This window comes from Pseudorca crassidens, chromosome 9 (assembly GCF_039906515.1).
Source record: "Pseudorca crassidens isolate mPseCra1 chromosome 9, mPseCra1.hap1, whole genome shotgun sequence".
NCBI classification, from domain to species: Eukaryota; Metazoa; Chordata; class Mammalia; order Artiodactyla; family Delphinidae; genus Pseudorca; species Pseudorca crassidens.
Window position 1 is genome coordinate 29,303,478 of NC_090304.1, and position 27,311 is coordinate 29,330,788.

The 27,311-nt window shown below is 34.8% G+C and overlaps 2 pseudogenes; one reads left to right on the forward strand and one right to left on the reverse strand.

The window, feature by feature from the left end:
• Positions 1 to 27,311, reverse strand: part of LOC137230444 (hypoxia-inducible factor 1-alpha inhibitor-like) — a 95,744-nt pseudogene that overhangs the window by 52,774 nt on the left and 15,659 nt on the right.
• LOC137231406 (U6 spliceosomal RNA) lies at positions 17,197 to 17,297 on the forward strand (annotated as a pseudogene).

The window sequence follows — 27,311 nt, forward strand, 5'->3', positions numbered from 1 at the left end:
TTATCGAAGCCTATGGTTATTGGCTTTGATTATTATTAGCATTTTCACAGCCTATAACTATTACTCCCTCTTACTGAATTGTTCAAACTGGACAGTTCACTTCCTTCTTTGTGTTTCTACTGGACATGCCCAAACTCCGTTCATAGTACCTATATGACATGATGGTATTTCCCTCATCTTCTAGACCAGGACACCTTGCAGCCTTATGCATCACAAGACCTTTATAAATATTTGTGCAATAAATGACTAAACAAATGAACCCTGATATAAGGAACAAACATTCTAATAGAGGCCACTGTTTTAGTGATCTATTACTAATGGCAATATTACTACAAACTTGTCTAAGACAATACATATTTTGGGTTTTGTTTGTTTGTTTGTTTGCAGTACGCGGGCCTCTCATTGTTGTGGCCTCTCCCGTTGCAGAGCACAGGCTCCGGACGTGCAGGCTCAGCGGCCATGGCTCACGGGCCCAGCCGCTCCACGGCATGTGGGATCTTCCCAGACCAGGGCACAAACCTGTGTCCCCTGCATCGGTGGGCGGACTCTCAACCACTGCGCCACCAGGGAAGCCCAACAATACATATTTATTTTCTCACAGTTTCTATGGGTCAAGAGTTCAAGCACAGCTTATTTGGGTCTTCTGCTTCAGGGTCTCACAAAGCTGCCATCAGGGTATCAGCTAGGGCCGTGGTCTCATCCGAGACTCAAATGGGGAAAAGATCCACTTCTATGCTCACATGATGTTAGCAGAATCCAGTTCCTTGCAGGCTGTTAATGGATGGTCTCAAGATTCTTGCTGGTTGTCAGCTAATGGTGGGCCTCAGTCCCTTGTCACAGGACCTTCTCCATTTAGCAGCTTGGAGCACTGCATGCCTCTTCAGAGCCAACAAGGAATAAAAAAATATCTCAGCAAGGTAGGTGTTACAGTCTTATGTAATGTAATTATGTACACATCATCATATACATTTGTCTTTGCTGTATTCTATCATTTAGAAGCAAGTCATGTCCTGCATATACTCTGGAGGAGGGGATTATACAAGGGTGTGACCATCAGGAGATAGGAATCATGGGACAACCCTAGAGACTCTCTGTCACAGCCTCCCTGGGAAAGGAACAGCATGGGCCAGAGGAAATGATTCTGGAGTCTGAATAATTCAACATAATGAATCTAAACCAGGCCAAAAAATAGATATCCCAAACCAAACAAGCTAAAAGTCTTTCAAGTTCATTATCTAGTGCGCATATCTGTGTAGGTAATCACGCTTAATTTAGATACAAACAGTACCCAGTTTTCATTCCTTAGTGTGACAGAGAAATCATTATTATTTATCAGTTTTAATCTATAATAAAATTCTGTATTAATCTATAATTTTTTTATTTTTATATGTATATTTTACATTTACTATTCATAATTTTGTTTTAATTTAATGAAAAATAACTTTATAGTCTCTGGTGTGGAGCTATAAACAGGTAATTTTCTCCCTTAAATTAGTTTTTTTTAAAAAGAGCACAAACCAGGTTCATCTCTGAGAGAAATAATTATTTGGCTGCTCCTTAATGGGTCCACGTAGGTATAGTTCAGAAGTACCCTGGCATTTTAGGGATGGACCATACAGACACAAGAAGCTCGCAGTCTCCCTAGCTTCCCACCCCGGCCTCCCCGTGTCCTCAAGTCCATTCTTCATGTCTATATCTCCATTCCTGCCCTGCCACTAGGTTCATCAGTACCATTTTTGTTTTTAGATTCCCTATATATATGTTAGCATACGGTATTTGTTTTTCTCTTTCTAACTTACTTCACTCTGTATGACAGACTCTAGGTCCTTCCAAGAGGGAGGGAATATGGGGATATAGGTATGCATATGGATGATTCACTTTGCCGTATAGCAGACACAAACACAGTACTGTGAAGCAATTATACTCCAATAAAGATGTATTAGAAAAAAGGAGGGCTTCCCTGGTGGCGCAGTGGTTGAGAGTCCGCCTGCCGATGCAGGGGACACGGGTTCGTGTCCCGGTCTGGGAGGATCCCACATGCCGTGGAGCGGCTGGGCCCGTGAGCCATGGCTGCTGAGCCTGCGCGTCCGGAGCCTGTGCTCCGCAACGGCAGAGGCCACAACAGTGAGAGGCCCGCATACCGCAAAAAAAAAAAAAAAAGGAAAAATGAAAAGGAAAAAAAGGTCACAGTCTCTTGCAAACATGTAGGCACATAACGGTCTCAATCATACCTTTCAAACATAACCTTTGTGCCTAAATGCCAACTACCATGTGATGATCAAGTTGCAACTGCTAGTTTCTATATTAAAGTCCAGAATTTTAAAATAATTCAGGGGAGAATCCAATGACCAAATAAATGAGAACTTTTGTTAAAAAGAGGTATTTTCTTGGGAGAGAGGAATTTAGTTTCAGGACTTCTAAAAAGATATTTGTCCCCAGAAACCTCTTACTAGGGCAAGCACTAAGTTAAATATCCCTTCAGGTATTACTAAAAATAGAAATAACACCAAATAGTAACCAAATAGCTATTGCAGTTCAGAGGATATGCTGAGGATGAACAATACTGGATGAAGTGTGCATGTTTATATTTATGGGTGTATACTTACGGGTGTGTGTTTTAATGGTCATTTAAAAGTCTTAATTCCATCTAGATATACCATGTTAAAATGACTGAATTTTTCATAGTATGTCAAGTCAGTTTAAACATCCTAAGATTTCTTCCCTTGGTTCCCTGGATATTGAAATGATGTTTATACTATAAAGAATGGTGGAAACATAAAATGTAGCGTTGAAAATGCCCCGGGCTTAGAATAAGGAGCCTGGCATGTGACTTCTAACGCTTCCACTATTAGTCTTCTGATTTTATCAAACTCCTCCTCTGAATAGTAGATGAAGAATTGAACTTCAAAAATCACAAAGGCCATTTTCTGCTCTAAAAGGCGACTGATAACACTTTATACCAAAATTTATCTTGGAAATACTCAAACATCATATTTTGAAATATGTCAATATTTATGAAACTGCAGAAGTTGTCCCACACATGCATTTTAAAACCTCCTTATCTGATAAATTCCATGACTCACATTTACTGTAACAACACGGTAGTAAGAATTCTTTTTACTTATTTATTTACTTTTACTTTTTCCCAAGTAAATTTTCTTTCCCTACTGCTGGCTAATCCTTTCAAATAAAGTATCTTAAAAAGGAGTTTTCCTTATAACCAGCTCAGAAACACTTTGGCATCAAATTCCTTGGAGAATATCAGATATGGGATTATTATGTTTTACTTTCCTCCCCACAAGGCCATTGCAGGGTAATTTAGTAGAGAATAACCAGCAATGCCCATGTGAGTGGGTGTTTTCTTGGCATCTTCACTGTGGAGTAAAAAATTGTGGAGGCCCATAACAGCCATCTTAGGAATCAAGGTGCACAAAAGGCTTATCACTAATGTATTGAAAAACCATTCTATTTCATCCCCTAAGAAAACAGTCTTTTTTTTTTTTATGTACTTGTCATCTGTTTCAGAACCGAAAGCCAAATAGCAGAATTTGACATAAAGCCACAGAAAATTAGTCCTACTAATTGAATGGCCTTTGACACACAGAAGTAGAGCAACACTTGATGCTCAATTTATAAACGCGAAAATTATACGTACAACCTGTGAAGAGACACAACCCAATTTTTCTCCTATTCTAAGGTTGCTTAGACTGTATATTCCTAAACAAAAGAAACCACTAATTGATACACAGGAAAATTACTCTTGCTTCAAATAAACTATATGACTAGCAAGCGAGACTTAAAAATACTGAAATGCTTATGGTGTACTCTCAAGATAGACACCGAAGATCAAGTAACTTTGAGAAAATGAGTCCCATTTAACTTAGGAACATTAAATTCACAGGGTCTAAATAAAATGTAGATAGGTCAACACTGATAATATGCATTTATAGTTAGAGAGATCAAACATCTCACTTTACACCTCCTGCTGAGAGCACCCCCTTTTCTCCCCAGATGTGCCCATGTTTGATTGCTAAAATATATGGTCAGCCTGTTTACAGATACCAAAGTCTTACACGCCAGTAGCTAACAAAGGTTAGAAAACATTCTTAGGCATTGATTAGATGTTTTCATGAGCTACTTCTTCATTTTTCCAATTGTTAACCTTTATGTATAGTAGCACAGAATGTCAAAATTACTCATCCAGGAATCTATGGGGAGAATCTACTCATGAATATGGAAATGGAAGATTACAGTAGTGGGTCCAACCAGCGATATTCCTGGTCCAGGACTGTTCTCATCATGGATGCTGAAGCAGATGTTGCAAATTGGCAGCCTGTGAGCTGAAAAAATCCATGGACACTTTTCGTGAAGCTTGGAACATTTTAAAATTGGCAGATTTCATATAAAATACATATTGATATCTGTCAACATTGACCCAAATTCCCACAGGGCAATAATAGGCGGGACCTAGATAGCAGCTTCGACTTGTGGACAGGGTGCTCTCTGCCATATGACAGTCCCCATGTTTATCCTACACCCAAGCTTCTCTGCTCATTAAATTACATGCCTGGTTCCTATGGGCCATTGAATTTGCTACTTCAGGGTTAGAAAACGAGAGTAGCAGTTGCTGCAATGTTTGCTTCATATCCTAAAGCTATTCCCTTATTTCTTCCTATTTTACCAGGCTTTAGACCTTTTAGTTGCGTGTCTTCCTTTTATTTTTAATTTTTTTCCTCTAAAGAGTAATATTCTTTAGACATTCATACTAAACTATTTCACTCTTCTTACTTCTCTTGGACATATCTAATCATACCTATGGCCTCAATTCTTAGTGAATATTTAATAAATATATATATCTCTATGCCAGGCTTCTCTTCTGACCCCCCAGGCCAATATATCCAACTATATAGATGACATTTCCATTGCAATATCCTATAGGTACTATCAGCTAAATAGGTCCAAAAACTTGTTCATTATCCTTTTCACAAAAACTGCCTGTTTTCTTGTATTCCCCATTTTAGTCACTACAATATCATCTACCTGAAATAAATCCTTGACTCTTCTCTTTTACTTCACTTCTCCTGTTTTGTTGAACCTACATCCCTATCTTTATTTTGCCACACATACTCATGCCTATTTCTATTCTCTTAGTCAGTATCCTTATTACTTAATTGGACTACTGCAATAGTATTTTAGTTAGTTGTTTTCCCTGTATGTAATCTCTCTACCATCTAATCCAGTCTTGATATGCCACCAGATTGATTTTTTTTCAAGTCACAGATATTATTTTATTCCTTATACTTGAATTCATTGAATTCAGAATGAAAGTCCAATTCTCTAACACAAAAAGTCATTCACAACTTAGTGCTAGTCGGCCTCAAAGCCATATCTTGCCATGTGAAATAGTTCCCTGGAAAAATTATGCCAGTCTATACTTTTGACAGTGATGTGAACTCTTAACAGAGGCAATTGCTACTTTTCCTTGAAGTCTCAGGCCAAGCAGTACACACAGGAAGCCCTACCTTCTTGTCCATTTTGAAGTTAGGTGTTCTCATACTATATATATTCCTCCACCATAGTACATATTATCATTGTATACTCTTTTTTTTTTGCTTGTTTATTTATATGATTTTCAACTGGACTCTCAAAAGTCTTAAGAGACAAGAGTGGTATCTTATTTATATTTGCATTTCAAAATATTTACCAGAGTGCTTGACACAGAGTAAGAACTCAATATAAATATTTTCATTTGATTGATGAGTAGGTATTTTAATATTAAATAGTTCAATGGTCTTCGAAAATTGGAAGAACTTACTTGATGATGCTACTTAAGTCTGCCAACCCATTCTCTGAAAATGCTAGCCTATTTAGAGTTCCCTTTTAGAAAAACAAAAATCCTAAAATTACTTCTTTAAAATTTTAGGAGTGAGGATGGTGCCTTTACTCATATGATAATATTTGTCAATAATATTTATAGGCCCCCTACACATAACAAAAGTGATTTTATAGAGATAAATCATATATCCATTCTCAGTTCTTATTTCTACTGACTGAATAGCTCTAACTAGTTTTTTTTTTTTTTTTCGGTACGTGGGCCTCTCACAGTTGTGGCCTCTACCGTTGCAGGGCACAGGCTCCGGACACGCAGGCTCAACAGCCATGGTTCACGGGCCTAGCCGCTCCGCGGCATGTGGGATCTTCGCGGACCGGGGCACGAAGCCGTGTCCCCTGCATCGGCAGGCGGACTCTTAACCACTGCGTCACTAGAGAAGCCCTTTTTGTTTGTTTTTAATTTTTGGCCATGTCCTGTGGCATGTGGGATTTTAGTTCCCAGAACAAGGATCGAACCTGTGCCCCCTGCAGTGGAATCACGAAGTCTTAACCATTGGACCACCAGGGAAATCCCAGCCCTAACTAGTTTATGTTCACCCGTGCAAGATGATCTCTTTACAGTCATGCTTTTTCTCAACTCTGGCTTTAGAGTGGTTATGGCACCTGCAACCTTGGATTATAAACTTAATCTGGTGCACTTTCCTTCTTTATCCAAAAAATGTCATTATATAAAACGAATCTAAGCTGAAGCAAAATTGCTTTTTACTCTCATTGTTTTGTAAAATAAAACTTAAAATATGGGGTTGAGGATAAGTGGTCATCTGAGTACATTTTTCAAAGCAACACTTTGAAAAATGTAGCTCAAATTTGATTCAGCCAAAAACGTTAAGGAATATTTATTCTTCTCCTTAAAGTTCTTATCATGGTTTTCCTTTAACCCAGTAATACTTACAGTCTAACATTTGTTGTCTTGAATCTCTTGACATGCTTAGATGAGTACTGTATCCTAAGTAGGCATCTTTCTGGCAATAAAATTGGTAATTAACAAATATCAGATATTACAGCAGCCTTGGTAAGCAAGTATTTGGGTAGAGAGAGTGAAAGATGAAAGGGTATCAAGAGTTTTATAGAAATTTTCTCTATGTCCTTTAAATTTATGCTATTTAGAACGTTTTCAAAATAACATGACTTAGTATCTTTTAATCTAAACCTTGTATTGTAGGCTGACTAATGCCTCCTTGGTGAGGTCCATGTTCTAATTCCCAGAAACTGTGAATATGTTGCCTTACAAGGGAACTTTGCAGATGAGATTAACTTCAGGATCTTGTTACAGGAAGATTATCTTGGATTATCCAGGTAGACCCAGCATAATTACAAGGATCTTTATAAGAAGGAGGTACAGGGTCAGAAAGCATGAAGGCAATGTGATAATGAAAGCAAATATCTGAGTGATATACTTTGAACACACAGAAAGGGGCCATAAGCCAAGGAATGCAAATGACCTCAAGAAGCTAGAAAAGGCAAGAAAACAGAGTCTCCCCTAGAGCTTCCAGTAGGATCCAGCCTGCAGACACCATGTCTTTATCCCAGTGAAACTGATTCCAGACTTCTGGCCTCCAGAATCGTAAGAGAAATAAATTTCTCTTACAAGCTGCTAAGTTTATGGCAATTTTTACAGTAACAATAAAAAATTAATATATCTTGTTTTTTCTTAAAAAGTGTGTTGAAATAAAACTTGTATAACTTGTAACTTAGTATAAAAATTATAAATAAATGACTTAGAATAATACCATGACCTGATTTTTTAAAATTAAAATTTGAACATTAATTCAAGTGGCATTGAATGTCTAATGACATAGGTGGCACACGCTAACAACGGGAGAAACTTCAAAACAGTATCATGTAGAATACATACTTCGGAGTGAAAGTTATAGTGCTATATGCCTGGCCGTACTGCTTACTAGCTGAATGACATTGTGCAAGTTATTTGCCTTATGTAAGTGTCAATTTTCCCATCTGTAAAATTAAAACATTAGCTACCATTAATAATGTTATAGGAATTAAATTATAATAATGACAACTTAAACATAAATAGTAATTTTTATGTGCCAGGGAGTGTTCTAAGCTCTTTCTATCTATGAACTCACTTGATATTAACAAAAACTTTATCAAGTAGGGACTATTTTTATTCCCATTTTACAGAAGAGGAAACTGAGGTGTTTAGTAACTCTTCCAAGGTCACATAACTAGTAACTAACAAAGGGAGTATTCTAAACCAAAGTTTGGTAGCATACTCCATGCTATTAACCACTGCATTAAACTTGGGCCAGTACCCATCGAAAGAGCATAACTAGCTGCATTATTAAAGTTCCTTATGTCTGAACTTAAGAGTTCTTTACCTTTTTCACCTAAACCCACTTTAAGGAAAACATTTTCAGAATCACAGAGATCTTTAAATAATCCCTGCTAGGTTGATCTCCAAGGTCCTTACAGGCTCAATGAGCCTATAAAATGGTCACTGTCAGCTCTCAAAGGTGTTGGGTGGTCAAAGTTCCCTATCCAAGGAGATAAAACTCTTGTATGTCCAGATGTTTTAACTGACCACTTCTATCTTTTCCAGGCCACTGAATCTATAATTAATCTACCCAGAGAAACATTTTTAAACATCTTAATTTAAAATATCATTGTTCCAAAGGATAAAAATGATTTGTCATTGGAAAAATACTTGGTCATGAATTAATTCCAGCTTGTCTTTTCTAGAAGTATGCTTATTTTAACATAAGTCAAAAGTTCCACTTCAGTACAAGATGTAGAAGGAAAAATACAACCACCCCTAAAAAGGTCTTAATGGGATTTTTAGCAGTTTATTTTTATCTTCAAAGGAACTGAGAGAATATTTCTAAAGGAAAGCATAAAATGTTTCCCATTCTACCCAAAGCATTTGTATTTTCAGAGTGGCACTTTAGCCCACTGTGTTCGTATTAATTTTCAGTGCTGTGAGCAAGAATGGCAGTGTATATTAACACCTCATCTATAAAGGGAATGCTGAGGCCTTTCTCAAGGTATTAGTCACCGCACCTTGGGAACACTGTTGTGCTTCTGCTGTTGGCTTCAACGCGGAAGGATGCACATGCTTTGATTCTTAATGAAACATGCATATGATCAAATTCGTCACCAAGAGCCCTGAAGCTTCAACAACTTTTCCCAAGCTCAGAAGGATTTTCCAGGCATCTTCTGTTGTTTAAACACCATTGTTCTATGCTGTATAAAACATCACTTCCCAAATAGAATGTTGGAAAGAGAATTATAATGTGAAGGAGGGAGGTCTTTCTTAAAGGGTTTTGTATGTTTAGCACCCTTATTAAGATCTTCAAACCTGATATTCCCTAAGGTTTAGTTTTCACAAATCAGAATTTAAAACTTCAGTTCAGCTTATTTGTCTCTCTCATTTTCTAGGTTGTAAATTATTAAGGGTAAAGACTATACCATATTCATTTTTGTAACCCAAGCACTAAGAATTAAAGATTCCACCATAAAAGTCATTCAACGACATTAAGTGTAAAGAAGAAAGAAACCAGAATCAAAGAAATCTCCCTTCCTTAGGTATTTGCTATCTATTAGATATTGATTTATATATTCTCTGCCTAAATAAATATTCAGATCTTTCCAGTCTAAAAAATATTCATAAGCTTTCCTTAACACTGACAACTTTTTGGTTGACTCAGTTCCATTTCCTTTTCCTTTCACTATCGAATTCCTGAAAAGAGTAGTCTCTATTCTGGGTTTTTTTCTTCAAAATGTGTTCACTTCTTAGCTCCTGCCAACTGTTTCCTTCTCTCAATTTTCTACACAATTATTCTACTCAAGTTTACCAACTACTTCCTGGTTATTATTTTTATTTCTACTCCTTAATCATTATTTCATAACATTTCACACTGTTGCTCACACATTTCTCTTGGAACTATTTCCTCTTGGCTCTTCATCTTTGCTATCTCAGCCCCCCCTCACCCCGCAACTTTCATAAAAGAGCAATCTTTCTACTGATATCTTTAAAGCTCTTACTTCAGTCTTTTGTTCTTACTCTGTAATCTCTCCCTTGGCAATCTCATTTATCGTTTTCTATCTCCTGACTTTTTCTACCAAGTTTCAATGCCATATTGTGAACTGGCTACTTCTCCTTTGCCTCTCCCAATTATAGAAGCTGAAACATTAAAATATTCATCTTGCATAGTCCCAGTGCTGGTTTTATAAGTGACAATCTTTGCTGACACACCTTTTCAGCTTTTCTTTTTCATCCTTCTCCCTTTTTTTGCTCTAAATATGGATGTGATGGCTGAAGACACAGTGGTCATTTTGTGGCCATGGAGACAAAGGCTAGGAATGGTGGAACAGGAAGACATATAGTACTTGTGTCCCAATGTAAAAGGTGAGGATCACTCAGCTTTTAATCCAATTCATGTATTTCAAAGCCTTTCAGTCCGTAAGGCTAAAGCAAAGGCTTGAATAACAAAATCAGATTAACACTGAAGCACTTACACCAAGAGCAAAGAATTTTTCACACAAAGAATACAAAACTCAAAGATCTTTCTGGTTTGGATTGGCTACCCAAGCTGGGGATTGTGTACTGCAAATGAGTCCGATGTCATTAGTCCAGTACCCATACAGACCAAGTGAACATTTACATATGAAAAATTGTATGCTGTATCTTCAGATTAAAGCCATATCCAAGCTTGTCTCCTTCTTTTTTCTTTTTTTAATTTCTTCACTGATCAAACTTGTCTTCTTCAAAGGTTGTGCCACTGACTACAATGAATGCTACAGATTATTTGTTTTATTAGTTCATAAATTCCTTCAACAAACATTGAACACATGCCATTAGACTATATGCTAGGTAGTGAGGATACAGAAATGAGTAAAGCATGGTCTCCTCAACCACAGTGGGCAACGCACTTTAGCTTATGTAACGTATTGATAAAGTGGTGAAGGAGTATTATTGACTGAACGTTGATGTGCTTGTGTGAATTCTGGGCTTAGAGGATGACCATACATAACCCAGTACTGCTAAGGGAACTTCATATTTCCCCAACTACATTGACTCAGTCCAGATAAGTTTAAATTTACTATTTCTGTTTAGTTGTTTTATGAGAACATCAAGTTCACATACCAATAAAAAATAAAGAGGTGGGTTGGGAACAGATTTGGGTCAGAGGAGAAAAAGCAATTGTTATTTATGAAGATTGATCTATCCATTTATCTATCATCTACATATCCTGTAACTTCTTGGGGTCAGCGTATTTCTTTACTCAGTTCTGAATATGAAGAATTTCAAAACTTCCCACTACTATTCTTTTCATTTTCTTCATCTCTGTATGAAATAGATTTGCTGTCTCCACTGAGTTATTAGATCTTGCAGACAAGCTCACTAAAAAATGTTGTCAAGAGAGGGGAACTTGACTATACCATGAACTCTCTCTATATATCCTCAGCCTGTTAATATAGTGGCTCATACTCTAGGGGGAAAATGGCCGGATTGATATGCTATCTTCCTTGCATAGTTTTCCATGTATGAATTTATCTGTCTTCAAGTATTAGATGTTGAATCAGAACAAGAATGAGTATTGCATAGTAATTAACAATTGCAGGTGAAACTTTATTTTTGATGATGGAGATGACAATGATGGTCACCCCTAAAACAAAAGACTTATGATTTGTGATTATATAACCATCTCATTTGTTTACCTCTTCCATAAAACTTGCCCAATGATGTCAGTTCCAAGTATTATTTCTCTTTTCTGACTTTCTTATAACTTGTCATTGACAACCATAGTTACTAGAACTTCTCTTCAAACCAATGAATATATATTCATTGTCACTTTTAAGCAAGGGAGTTTGCTAAGCACTGTGGGGAATATGGGTTGACCAATTAAGGAGTAAATTGACATATTCATAAAATATTAACCTAAAATGGGTTATGAAATATGATATAAAATATACAAAAGGGGGCTTCCCTGGTGGCGCAGTGGTTGAGAATCTGCCTGCCAGTGCAGGGGACACGGGTTCAAGCCCTGGTCTGGGAGGATCCCACATGCCGCGGAGCAACTAGGCCCGTGAGCCACAACAACTAAGCCTGCGCGTCTGGAGCCTGTGCTCCGCAACAAGAGAGGCCACCATAGTGAGAGGCCCGCGCACCGCGATGAAGAGTGGCCCCCGCTTGCCACAACTAGAGAAAGCCCTCGCACAGAAACAAAGACCCAACACAGCCAAAAATAAATAAATTAATTAACAAAATCCTACCCCCAACATCTTCTAAAAAAAATAAAATAAAATAAAATATACAGAAGGGGCACTTGACTTTATAGAGAAAGACAATGCAGAGTCAAAATGTACACTTAGAAAACACATTCATTGTAGATATGATTCCATTTCCTGAGAGCTTTACTCCAAGTATATTTAATCTTATGTTAAACACAGTCATAAGTAACTGGTTCACTTGAAATTTGGACTGGCGAAAACTCATGATATCTAATAATACTCAATTGCTGTCCCTTTCTAAGGGTTTCTATTTCAATGAATAGCCAAGTTGGCACCAAGCCACTTTCTCGTCTTTTATTGCACAATTGTTGGTAGATTCCCTTAGGCACGATCATCTGGGAGACGTTTCTGCCTTTGTTATTTTCACATGCACATAATGAAAAATCCTCTAGAATTTTAGATATAACAAGTGTTTCAGTTCCTTGAGCTAAAGGAATCCAACAGACATATACAAACACACACACACACACACACACACACACACACACACACACAGATATACTCACACATTTATATATAAACACCCACTCCCACACCACACCTTATTTCCTAGTCCAAAGAAGAACAAGTAGAAAATACTCAAGGAGCACATCAGGAGACAGAAAAACCGCAACAACAAAAAGAGACACAACCACTAAAATATTGTCATTAGGAGTTACTAAAGATAAAGGACATACCAGTCTCTGTTTTATAACATTGACATTTACAACCACAATTTTGAATCACCAAGGAAAATGTAACTTATGGTCATTGTTATGGTTACAAAGTAAGGGAGAGGTATGTGTATAACACTTCAGCTAGAATGCCATCAAACTATTATAAAATTAAGAATACTTCACTACTCAAAATAATAAAAATCACTTATAATATTTAGGAGATTATTTCCCAAATTTTCCACAAAAAGGAGGTTTTAATATACTGCCTTGAGCTTATCTTATCATTTTGAATTTTTACTGCTCTCCTGTGTATTTATAGCTTGGCTCTCTGAATTAGATTTTGAGCTCTCTGGGCAGGAACTAATATATATTTACATCATTCCTCTTTAGGAGAAAGTATAGAAATGTTTATTTTTTAATATTCTCTTACAGAGATATAAAAACATAAAACCCGTATTTTATATTATTTTAAAGCACAAAACTCTGAAATAAACTCCAGTTCAAACATAAGAGAGAATACTTTTTAATCATTAGATTAAGGCTGCTCATTCTCAGTGACATGAGGGTGAGATTGGAAATAGAATATCATTAAGTCAATGATTTAGATGAAGGATAATAATTTGCATTTGTAGTGCAGAGCACATTTCATTCATGAAGAGGATGAGTAACTAGATTTGTTTTCCTTCCCCAGAAATTACTAGAATTCGAGTGGCATAGTAATTATGAGTGGACTGACTGCTTTTCATGTTTGCCACCTTGGTTTTCAGAGCTACTTGCAGCATTTAATATAGCATTTATGTGAGCTCCCAAATTTGGGTTTCAATGATACTTTCCACGTTTTGAAAAAATCCAACTTTAAGTCAGTTGTACAGTAAAATATTTGGTCCCAAGTATCAACTATGTGCTTTGTTTATATAGTTTAGGCTGGGCTTTTTAAAGGCCTGAGTGTTTAAATAATGTAATTTATGAGATAAGTTTCTCTCTACCTCCTTAGTACAGTAAGGAATGAGTGAAATTAGAATATTAACAGAGACAAAAATTGGGTCATCAATGCATAGATAACCCCTTTTGTAATCCAAAGACATTTTCCAAAAGCAATCAGAACATGTTAAGTTTTGAACTGAAATCAAATTGCTTGATTTTCCAAGGTGAATTGAATGTTTAAGAGATATTTGTAAAACTCTGCCATAGTTTTTCCCCTGTATATTTTACCAGAATTTTACTTTGTATCCCAAAATTGCAATAGCTTTTGGATTTGAGTTCCTGGGGTCAGTGAGGTGGCATTATAAAACATATGTGCAATAGTGGCATAAACTGAGGTGCACCTGCAAAAGGAGGTAACCATCTCTTGCTGCTCTTAGGTCTCAAATTATTTCTCAGCTTCTCTGAAAAATAAAGAGCAGCTCCACGAAGGTTTGTTTTAATTTCCACTTTAGTTTCCAATGGACATCCTTCATTATTATGTTACTTACACATACGCTATACCACATAGCATGATTTAAAAATACATTAATATAGAAGCTATTGTTTTACTAAAATAGGGCTTTGTGACATGGGCATTTCTCATTATTTACTTCTCCCTGTCTAAATATATTATATATAATTGACTCCTTTTATAGAAACACTATTTTCCTCTTTGAAGCCTGAGATAGTAATTTTCAAATCTCTCTGAGATCTGCACATCTTAGTCAATGGTTGATATCAGTTAAAGTCATTATTGGGATAAATCTAAAGATGAAGACCTAAACTTGAATAAAAGAAAATCATTACAAGAGCATCTGTTCTCTTAAATTCACTGAAAAAAAAATATAAAATTTACATTTTCCTATTTTTTTTAACGTTTGGTGAGAAAAGAGAAATACATGAGTCCAAGAGGAAAATCTTTTGAAAATAAACTTTGTGCCAATAGGATAATAATTTGAATTAAGTAGGATTAACACTATCAAAAGGTGATGTTTAAATGTTAGTTTTTAAAGTGTTATGTAAAAAATCATGATGTATTGACCCTAAGAAACCATCCAAAACAAAAACAATAAGAAAAAATAGAATTGTAATTTCATCTTTAATGAAACTAAAACAAATTTATAACTCTCAATATATAAAAAAGGGTTGCAAATGCAGTGAAGATCAAACAGGTAAGAAAAGTGTACCTGCAGCTGCAGATTTCGGAAAAACAAAGGCATCAGAATATAATTCTCCAAAGTTGATGGCACACCATGAGGGGATGAAACTAATGACTCCTTGTTTTATACAACAGGAATGAAATTTACCAGTCAGCAGTGGAATCCCCAGAAGCTCAACTTGATACCAACCTAAAGCACAGGGAGATGGGCTGAAAGAGAACTCAAAACTACACCCACTATTTGCCCAAAACAGTGTCAAGAGAGTGAAGGTTAGATACTCTTTAAGCCAGTATCTTTGGACTGAGAGGGAATAATGGCTTAAAGAACTCACTAACGGTCAATGCTCTGCCTTGGGGAAGTTAAGTTTAAATACTTCCCAGCATAGAATACAGTCCTGGCTTTGAAATAACACAAAAGCCAGCCCTTTGCTGTCTATAAGAGAGACACCTAAAACAGAGTAACACAGAATGACTGAAAATAAAAGGCATATCTGGAAAAGAAAAACCACTCCTCCCCCCAAAAAAGCATGGGTTACCCTTAATAACAGTTCAAAGTAAACAGTAAAAAACAAGTCAAAGAAAGGTTCTATAAAATGATAAAGAGTAAAATCTCCAATAAGTACTTTGGAATATTTATTCGCCTAATAACATACGATCCAAATACATAAAATAAAAACTTAAGAAATGTAAGGATAATTGTCAAAAGTACCTTAGAAGTAGGAATATTTAATTTACTTCACTTTGTCTGAGATAAATCAATGAGTTAATATATGTTAAAAAGCAGATGATCAAAAGCAAACTTCACATGCAGATGTGAAAAGTATATGAGCTCTTAAAATTAAGGCCTCATTTTTAAGTGCTCATGGAATATTCAAACACACACACCTAAATTTTGCCTATATATGAGTAATAAAAAAACCTATAAAGAATTTTTTTGAAATAGTACTAAGACAGTTATGGTAAGTAAAGTAAGTCAGACAGAGAAAGACAAATACTGTGTGATTTCACTTATATATGGAATCTTAAAACAAAATATGTAGAATTTTTAAAAACAAAATAAACAAACAAACAACAAAACAGAAACAGACTCATAATACAGAGAGCAAATGGGTGTTTGCCAGAGGGGAAGTGGGTGGGGGGATGGGCAAAATAGGTGAAGCGGATTAAGAGGTACAAACTTTCAGTTATAAAATAAATATGGGGGCATAGTGTACAGCATAGGGAATGCAGTCAATAATATTGTAAAAGCTTTGTATGGTGACAGATGGTAACTAGACTTATTGTGGTGATCATTTTATAATGTATAAAAATATCAAATTAATATGTTGTACACCTGAAACTAATATAATGTAACTCATTTATACTTCAATAAAAATAAATTAAAAAAAACCTCGTCAACCATGAATTACAAACCCAATAATAATAATAACAAAATACTATCTTGACATTTTATTACTGTTTCTTAAACAACTCTTCTGTCAAAAAGAAGATAATATTAAAATTATGACATATTTCAAAATACTTATAATGAAATAATAAATATCAAATGATACGGGTTATACCTAAAGAAGTATTAGAAGAAAAATCATAGCCTTAAAACATATTTATAAACAGTATAGGATAAAAATAAATATAATAACCATCCAACTTAGAATGTTTCAAATAAAGAAACATAAATAAACTAAGAAAACAAAGTGAAGGCATTAACACCAATAATTAATAAATGAAGAACAGAAAATATAACATATCTAATAATTTGTCTTAAAAATACTTTGCTTAACCTGATCAAAAAGTGAGCAAACACAAATGCATAAAATCAGTAATGGGGAGAAAACCACAAATGAAGAGGAAATTAAGGGAGTCATAAAGGGACTAATTTATAAACTTCATATATATAAGCTCTAAAGTAGATAATTTTCTAGGAAAAAATAATTACCAAAACTGACTTTATACCTTATTTCATGGGAAAATATAGCTGTCAAAGAGCAATACCATCTCCAACACACCCCCTCATGCCAGGACTAAAAGTTGCAAGGAAGATTTCTACCAATTATTTAAAGAACAATTAATGGCAAAGTCATTTCCAGAACACAGAGAAAGAAGCAATACATTTTCAATTTTTTAATAAAACTAACATAACATTAATATCAAGACCACACACACACACACACAAAAACAACTACAAGGAAATTTCATCTGCGAATGTCAATGTAAAAGTCTTAAATAAAATACTGACAAACAGAATCCAACAGAACATTAAAAAATTAACATAGGGTCCCTTTGGCAGCACGTATACTAAAATGGGAAACATACAGAGATTAGCATGGTCACTGCACAAAGATGACATGGAAATTCATGAAGCATTCCATATTTTTCTTTTACAAGAGAACTCCCATAAGTGCATCAGCAAATCCCTCAACAGAAACCTTGCAGGCCAGGGGAAAGTGTGATGATGCCTTCAAAGTGCTGAAAGAAAATGACTGCCAACTAAGAATACTTTACCAGAAAAGCTGTTTTTCAGAAATGAAGGACAGATAAAGACTTTCTCAGACAAACAAAAGATGAGGGAATTCAACACTGGACCCGCCTTACAAGAAATGCTAAAAGGAGTTGTTCAAGCTGATATGAAAGACACTAATTAGTAACATGAAAACATATGAAAATATAAAACACACTGTTAAAAGTAAGTATATAGACAAATTAAGAATATTCTAATACTCTAATATGGTGGTGTGTTAATCACTTAACTGTAGCATAAAGGTTAAAGGATAGAGTATTAAAAATAAATATAGTTACAATAATTTGTTAATGGATATGTAATATAAAAAGATGTAAATTGTAACATTAAAAACATAAAAAAGGGAGAGGGAAGAGTAAAAGAGAAGAGTTTTTGTATGCAATCGATGTTATGCTATTATCAGCTTAAAATAAACATATCTGTAAGATTTTTAATGTAAGGTAAACCATAAAGCAAAACCCTATAGTAGTTACACACAAGATAAAGAGAGGAGAATCAAAGCATACCAGTAAGGAAAATCATCAGTTAACAAAGAAAGACATGAAGGGAGGAAAAATGAGAGAAAGGAATTACAAAACAGCCAGAGAACAACTACTAAAATGGCATTAGTAAGTCCTTATCTATCAGTAATTACTTTAAATGTAAATGGATTAAACTCTTCAATCAAAAGGCATAGAATGACTGAATGGATATATGACAAGCATCATATCAAGAGTGAAAGGTTGAAAGCCTTTTCTCTAAGATCAGGAACAAGAGAAGGGTGCCCACTATCCCTACTCCTATTCAAGGTACTACTCCTAGTACCAGAAGTCCTAGCCAAAACAATTATGTAAGAAAAAGAAATGAAAGACATCCAAATCAGAAAGGAAGAATGAAAGTGTCTGTTTGCAGTTGAAATGATCTTATACATAGAAAATGCTAAAGATTCCTCAAAAAATGTTTTCGATTCAGTAAAGTTGCAGAATACAAAATCAACATACAAAAATCAGCATCATTTCTACACACCAACAATGAACTATCTGAAAAAGAAATAAAGAAAACCATTCATTTACAATAGCATCAAAAATAAGAAAATACTTAGGAGTAAATTTAACCAAGAAGGTGAAAGATCTACATATCAAAAACTATAAAACACAGATGAAAGAAATTAAAGAAAACACAAATAAATGGAAAGATATTCCATGAGCATGGATCAGAAGAGTTAATATTGCTAAAATGTCCATATTACCTACAAAGCCATCTATAGATTCAATAATCCCTATGAAAATTCCAATGGCATTTTTCACAGATATAGAAAAAACAATACTACAATTTATATAAAACCACAAAAGACCCTGAATAGCTGAAACAATCTTGAGAAAGAACAAAGCTAAAGGCAAAACATTGACAGGGGAATGGATAAAGAAAATATGTATACATTATATATATGTATACATATAATACATAAATTAATTTAAAATATATTTGGACATGTATATGTGATATAAATATTATATATATAATATTTTATATACACACACAATGAAATATTATTCAACCATAAAACAAAAGGAAATCCTGCCCTTTGTGACCTGGATAAACTTGAGGGCATTATGTTACATGAAATAAGTCAGACAGAGAAAGATAAATACTGTATAATATCACTTTTATATAGAATCTAAAAAAGCCACACTCATAAGAACAGAAAATAGATTGGTCAATTCCCGGGGCTAGGGGCAGGGAAAATGAGATCTTGGTCAAAGGGTACAAACTTCCAGTTATAAGAGGAATAAGTTCTGGGGATTTAATGTACAACACAGTGACTGTAGTTAACAATGCCATACTATATACTTGAAAATTGCTGAGACAGTAAATCTTAAATGTTCTTACCATAAAAACAACAAAAACATGGTAATTATGTGAGGTGAAGGTTGTGTTAACTAACCTTATTGTGGTATTTATTTGGCAATATATATGTGTATCAAATCATCACATTGTATACCTTAAACTTAAGCATTGTTATGTGTCAATTATAGCTCAATAAAGCTGGGGGAAAAAAGATTAATACACCATAATCCACGACCTGGGATTGATACACTCAAAAGGAATATCACAAAACATCATGACAGATGCTAACAATATATTTGATAATGTTTAAAAAATATATGCTTTTTTTTTTTTTTTCAGTACACGGGCCTCTCACTGTTGTGGCCTCTCCCACTGCAGAGCACAGGCTCCGGACACGCAGGCTCAGCGGCCATGGCTCACGGGCCCAGCCGCTCCACGGCATGTGGGATCTTCCCAGACCGGGGCACGAACCCGTGTCCCCTGCATCGGCAGGTGGACTCTCAACCGGTGCGCCACCAAGGAAGCCCTTAAAATATATTCTTTAAAAAAATTTAATAAAAAAGGAATAGAAGAATACCTTGTTAACATTATAAAAATGCATATCTGACAAAATAAAGATCATATTTACTGATGCAGCTCTACCAGTATTCTCCGTAAGGTTCAGGGAGAAGAAATTTTTGCCCACTATTATTTAACATTTTTCTAGGTAAAATATGGAAGAATACATAATGGGTTGTTAACATGGGTTATTTAGGGTGGAGAGATGCTGTGGAATAGGGGAGAAAAAAGGGGGAAAAAGGAAGGCAAATAGAAAAAAAATTTCTTTTAAATCTACAAGGAGCATGCATATGATTATGTTTATGTAAACATGTATCAGCATATCTATGTGTGTGTATATATATATATATATATATATATATGCACACATAATCAAGTTAAACTATCCTCAAAAAGTAATAATAATAACCACAGAAACTGCTATCATGTTTTGTAGCAATGCTTCTCAAACTGTACTGGTGAAAGTCCAATCTTTTATTTTCACTTTATCATGGTTAGATAATTTTAAACAATACAATAAAAATGAATTGCTAAAAGAGTGTCACAACAACAATGGATGTCACAAACAGTCAAATTGCTCTAAAAGTTTCTAAATGTTTGCTTTTAATTTTTATTCTTATCTTACTAGAGACCAGTATCAGTCTATGGGCTGTTTTACACAAAAGACGACTCAAAAAATGCAAAAACATTCTCTTCTCTTGGACAGAAAGATTCAACTTCAAAATGAAGCTAATTCCCTTTAAATAAATCTCTATATATTATTAAATCACCTTAAAAGTTCCCAAGAGTTTTTGGAGCTATATAGATTCCAAATTCACATGAAAAAATAAACCAACTGATTTTGTCAAAAATAACTCTGGAAATGAAGACCAATGATGAGGGATTAGACCTACCAGCCATGAACATATTTTAGATCTACAATAATTGAAATAGAACAATAATGGTACATGAATAGACACACAAATCAGTGGAATTATAATAGAAAGTCCAAATATAGATGCAAACATTTTTAGAAATTTAATTTAGATAAAGTTGGCCCTTCAAATAAGGGATATATTAAAGACTGGATTATTAAAAATTAATGTTGGGACAATATGGAAGAAAATAGACTGGATTTGTATATCATTTATTATAGAAATTATATCTTTATACAAAATATTTTAATTTAAAATATTAATCCACAAATTCTCTAGAATAAAACATAGGGTTTTTAAAAATAATCTCAGTGAGAAAGGCCTTTTTATGTAAAATACATAAACTAAGAGGTGATTTAAGAAAAGGGTGGTAAGTTTACCAACACTTTAAAAAATTTGCATAGTAAAACAAATACCTTAAACAAAATTAGACAGTAAACTGCAAACTGGGAAAAAATTGCAACTCATATCACAAAAGTTTCAATTATTTATATGTAAGTAATATCTACAAATCAATATAAAACATAATAACAATGGAAAAAGTAATCAAATGCTATTAAGAGTTCACAGAAAATGATAAATGAATAAATCTTAAACATATGAAAAAATGCTCATCTTTACCCTTAAAAAGAGAAGTGTAAATTAAAATAATAATGAATTACCATTTTGATCTTTGGCAAAAATCAAAAAGTTCAGTAAGGCATTGTGTTGAAAAGAGCATGGGAAAAACAGTACTCCTATTAACTGTTAATGGAAATATATAGCATTATATAGCTAACTTGTCAATATTTATTAAAAATTTCAAGATTTACATACTCTTTAAATCAGTACTTCGATGTTTAGGAATATCCTTTAGATAGAATCCCACATGGTAAAAATGATATTGTATAAATTATATTTATTGAAATATTTTTATCATGAAAATGTTTGGAAAAAAATAAAATCCCTTAGACAGTGAATTAATTAATTTAATGAGGGCACATCCATGCAATGGAATATTATATGGCTAATAAAAAGAATGAGGCATTTCTCTCTATATATATCCATATGAAATAATCTCAAAAATATATTGTTCAATGATAAAGCAAGGCAAGGTAAAATATGTAGATAATGCTAACATTTATGTCTCACAACGTGTACACACATATGTAATATATATTTGCATATATGTAAGATGTATCTTGACAGATTACATAAAAATAGCATCAGGGGAGGGAAACAGTGTGGCCTAGCAAAAGAGGTGGAAGAGAGACTTAACTGTAGACCCTTTTACAACTTTTGGATTTTTACACCATATTTATGAATTAACAATTTAAAAAAACAATTTATTAAAACACATAAAACATAAAATATATAAAGTAAAAGTAATAATACTATAAGTAAGGCTTGTATATAATATAAATTAAGTGATAGTCTCTCTGAAGGTGGCAGTTTCCTCATCTGTATAATAATTTTGATCCCTGTGGGCCTTTCCAACTATAAAAGTTCATGTCTATGTTATGGAATGTTCTTGAGAATGACACACGTATATTATATTTTTGGATAACAACATATATTATGCTGAGAGAGTTAGTTATGAAATAACTAACTTCTTGTTGTATTTTGTAAATGTCAATCAAAGCAGTTCAAATGCAATAAAAGCTCAAGTGAGTTAAAATTAAAATCAAAATTGCAGTCTTGAACTTGGTACTGTTTACCCAGAATTTTTAGCTGGCCTCTAATTATTTGAGTTCTAAGAGAAACAAATCTTATCAGATATTTGAATTAAAAGGATTTATTTGGACATGACCAGAATATGTTACCAATATTATATATCTGTTGGAGAGTAAATGAATGAGTGAGTGGGTGAGTCACAAATAAATGTACCTTATTATTAGGAAAGGCAAGGTAATTAGTTGAATCAAAGAACAGAGCTAAGGGGCCATTCAGGATCAAGATTCTGAATGAACAGAGCTCCATCCGGCCTCCCTTCAGGCCCCTGGGGATCAACCTCAAGTCTTTTCCAATGCTTTAAATTCTTTTAATGGTTTCTGTTTGTTGTTAGGATAAAGTCCATATTTCTTAACATGGCATTCAGTGCTCTTGTGACATTACTAGTGCTTACTCTGGAGACTCATTTCACATTACTCTCCTTCTTCCAATCCATACTTTAGCCATTTTAAACTTTCACTTCCTTGAATGTACCATGTTCTCACTTCCTTCTGAATCTTTGAACTTATTTTTTCCTGTGCTGACCCTCAACCCACTTCATTTCTCCTCTGGCTTACATTATATTTTGGTTTCAATGTTAACGTCAATTCACCCATGAAACCATTCCTGATCCCCCTAGACTATTCAAAGTCTCCTTTTCCTGTGTCCTCATCCATAGCATTACATATACCTCTTATCCTAATGTCACAATTTAATATAATTACCTGTATAATCATCTTTTGCCTCCACCAGTCTAAGATCTATGAGCACGTGTCTCATTTATTACTCTTTCTCCAAAGTCTAACACAACTGTCTGTCACTATTCTATTTCAAACTGCTGCTCCTAACACACACACACACACACAAATAACCCACTTTCTTGCCTTACTTTTCTCCATAGTTTTTTTTTTTCATTTAACTTAATGTATTTTAACTTCTTCATTTTATCATCTGTCTTCTCTCACTGTTATGAAAACTCCATAGGCCAGGGATTTTTCTCCATTTTGCTCATTGTTCTCTCCCCAGAGACTAGTACAATGTCTGGCACATAATAGACACCCAATAAATTTTCTTAAATGAACAAATAACTGAATGAATGATGACAGATGCTCAAGAAAACAACTGTGTTTTGAATGAATGCATCATGCCAACAGGCAAGACTGAGAAGTGGTCTATACTTAAGATGAGTTAGTTTGGATCCTCAAGGTTAGCAAATACCATATTCCCACTGAATCAATAACTAGACCCTCCTGGAGAGCTAAAAGATGGTTCTACTCCATATCTTCACCTGATTCCACTTTAAGGTTAAAGCTTTGGTCTTATTCCTTTTGAACCCTCAGCTGCACCAGCACAGTGCTTTGCATATACTACACAAGATACTCAGTAAATACATGTGGAAAAAAGTAAATGGAATCACCAATACACTTTTGGTATTGTTATAATTTTAGGAGTTACTGAAATAGAATGATTGCCTATAAGAAAGTTCGGTGGGGAGGAGGTAATTCTAAACTTTGGCCCTGGCTGGAAGGTTCCTTGAGGGCAGCTCATGTCCTCATAATTCCCACACAAACACTGGAGAGGCTTAATGATAACATAAGTCTGATTTTGACTGTATACAGTTAGGGATACCTATAAGCAAACATCCCACTGAAGGTTACAAATCATGCTGAAATCCAAGGCTGCTCCCATTGACTGGTGAAAGAATTAGGGAAGAGGAGAAATTGATTCTGAGCTACCACACCAGGCACAGTCAAGACTCTTGTTTGATTCTTTAACCAGTTTTTACTGGACACTGAAAAGAGAGCATTCATCACTAGAACTCAGGTTTGGAGTGTCTTCTTAGCAATGAGCAGAAAAGAGTTATTCTTCTCACACTTCCTATCAGCTCATTATAGTCAGCTGGAATCTCTCTCATTCCAAAGTTCCAGATGCCTTCCCTCTGAGAAGCAGAAGGGAAGTTGGAATTTTACAGGAATTTTAACCTGTAAGTTACTAATTACAGGTCAAAATTTGCTTTATCCACAGTTAAAACAGAATATCCTTCTCTTACTCCTTTCCCCTATTGATACAGGCAGTCCCAACTGAGAAAGAGTTAAGACAATATATTCCCTTGAGACATCTCTGTTTCCTGCCACCTCTATTTCAGAAGTCAATGGATTTCATAAGACGTTGCCCGGAGTTAGCCAGTAGCACTTCAGTAAATGCTAGATACACTTATTTTGGAAGGAAAAGTTTGGAGAGAATTTGAACTGAATTGCCCAGAATAAAGGGATTCACAGAGTTTATTGACCTCTAAAGAAAACACTGCATGTTATGTATCATATCCAAGGGGTGTTGAACTAAAAATGATGAGACATTTGCCTGAGTCTTATTCTTGATAGTTTAAATTTTTCAATCTATGGAGAATTCTTACCAGTAATTATTCAAAACCAGCTGCCATAGGAGCCATTGTGACCCTATTCCCACCCTTGCAGGGAACACTGTGGTTCTACGTTGAATCTGGATATTTGCTTCTAAAGAATGCAACACCAGTACTGCTTTATGCCTAGTCATGAAACTAGCACTTTTCTGTCAACTTCTCCACAGTTCCTAAGGTGTGAAAATTGAAATAATTGACATCACAATACCAGACAAAAGAACTCCAGAACTGAATAAATAGCACATTTGTGTACCCCAAAGCACTATCACATTACTGAAATATGATGATAAAAACAAAAAAGAATTTTTTATAAGTACAGATATGATATATAATTAGGCACGATCTTTCTGACCACAGATTACCGTGCTTTGCCATTCTTCCCAAACATGTCTCTGGCCAATTTTCCACCAGAAAACCCTTTCGAAGGCACAAAGGATAAACAGCAGAGAAGTATGACATAAATACATGCATGTGTATGTACATATATAAACTAACTAACTTTGAAAGGGGACCAGGTAACACAGTCAAACAGATGAAAATTCTGGAGAGAACTCTGTATGTGAGGACAATTCCCAGGGAAAAAAGATGATGAGTTGTTAGAAATAGCCTGAAGGTAGAGGAGAGAAGACATCAATCTATTGGCCCTGGGATGTAGTATAAGATACAGCTGAGAATGGTAGGATTTAGAGCAAAATGTCTCAAACAAAGAACTTTATAAATTCTAAAAGTAAATTGACCTTTAGCTCCCATCAGGAAGATATTGTGTAGCTTAAATGTTATGAGGTTCCTTCCCTCTCTTAGACAATTTTGGTCTCTTTTGCATTTTTTTACTCTTCAATGTCATATCAAATCCATGTGGCAGATTAACCCTGAACAGTTGAGAAATTATTTCTTTTGCAAGTTTGAAATTCACTGATGTTATGAAGTTTTCACTATATATGTTAAGTGTTTAACACCTGTATCATTGCTAGATCTAAAAAAAGAATGTCAACATCTGATGTTTTCATTAAAAAAAAATAATTCCTGAATCTAAAATAATGAAAACCAAAAAGTCCAAAGTCAGTTTTATTTTAACAACCATGGAAAGGGTGCTAGTAGTCTTTCCCAGTGAATCTAAAGGTTCATTCAATTCATTGACAATGAGTGGGGTAAATCTGAGGAGTTTCTATAGATTACCCTCTGAGGGTAAGCAAACCAATACTGGGTGAACGATGATGCAACTACTGGGACAAAATTTGCCTTTAAAAATCCAGCCCAAGACTTAATGTCTTAAAACAACAAAGATTTGTTATCTGTCATGATTCTGAGGGTTAATTGGGCAATTCATAGTGGGCCAGTTCAGATGGGGCTGAATGGTGTTGGATGGCCTCACTGACATGACTGATGATTGAATCCATGTTAACTACAGTGATGGAGATAACTTGGTCATGTATCTTTCATCATCCAAAAGGCTAACACAAGCTAATTCATGTGGTGGTGGGCTCAGTGCTCTCTAAAATAGCAAGAAGATAAACTCCAAAGTGAAAGCACTTTTCAAGACTCTGCTTGCATCACATTTGCTAAGAACCCTTTGGCCAAAGCAAGACATGTGGCCAACCCAGAAGCAAGGGGTAGAGAAACAGACTCCACCTCTCTTGATAACAATTGAATTGTTAAAGGCATGCATACAGGAAGGAGAAAAATTTGGGGTCCTTTGGCAATCTACCATAGGAACAACAGAGGAAGGATGGCTTGTGAAACTGACCTCGTTCTAGGTACCCTACAGAAAGCCAGTGCCCAAAAGTTGTTTTAGAAGACTTTTTATGGTTTCTTGGTACTGGAAATTACTCTAGAATTAGAAAGATATTTTCCTGCCGTGATTCAAGGACATTTAACAAGTCATTATCGTTCCAAAAACAAACTTTGATGTGTTGAGTACAAACATAGCCCAATGGAAGACAAAGGAAATCTCCTGGGTAGGGAAAAGATGCTGTTAGCTAGTTGGAACCTAGCAACTCCTGGACTGTAGTCTTTCCATCTGGTGTCACTTTTCCTACATTGTGAATCCATCTAGTTTAGGCTTGAGATGTTAAAGAAAGATCTAAATACAAAGTCTCACTAATAAAATAGAAAAACAAAACAGTACTAAAGAAATATGTTTATTTGGTCACAACAGCTGAAACTGCTATTAGGTTTAGTAACATACCCTAATGAATTTAGATTTTTGACCCATTTAGGATCCTGTATTCTATAAATTTTAAAAGACTACTTAAATAGTAGTTCCTTTACCGTTAACAAAATAATTCATGGTTAATGGTAATTTCTTTACCATTAATAATATAATGTTATATTCATTTACCCTCTATAATATAATTCAGTTTTAAACCTCAGACTGATATCATGTTTTTCTGTTGTTCAAAGAATAGTCTTTATGAGCTCAGGACTTTCTTGGATTGATGACAGAGGGTGATCAGCACATTCTACA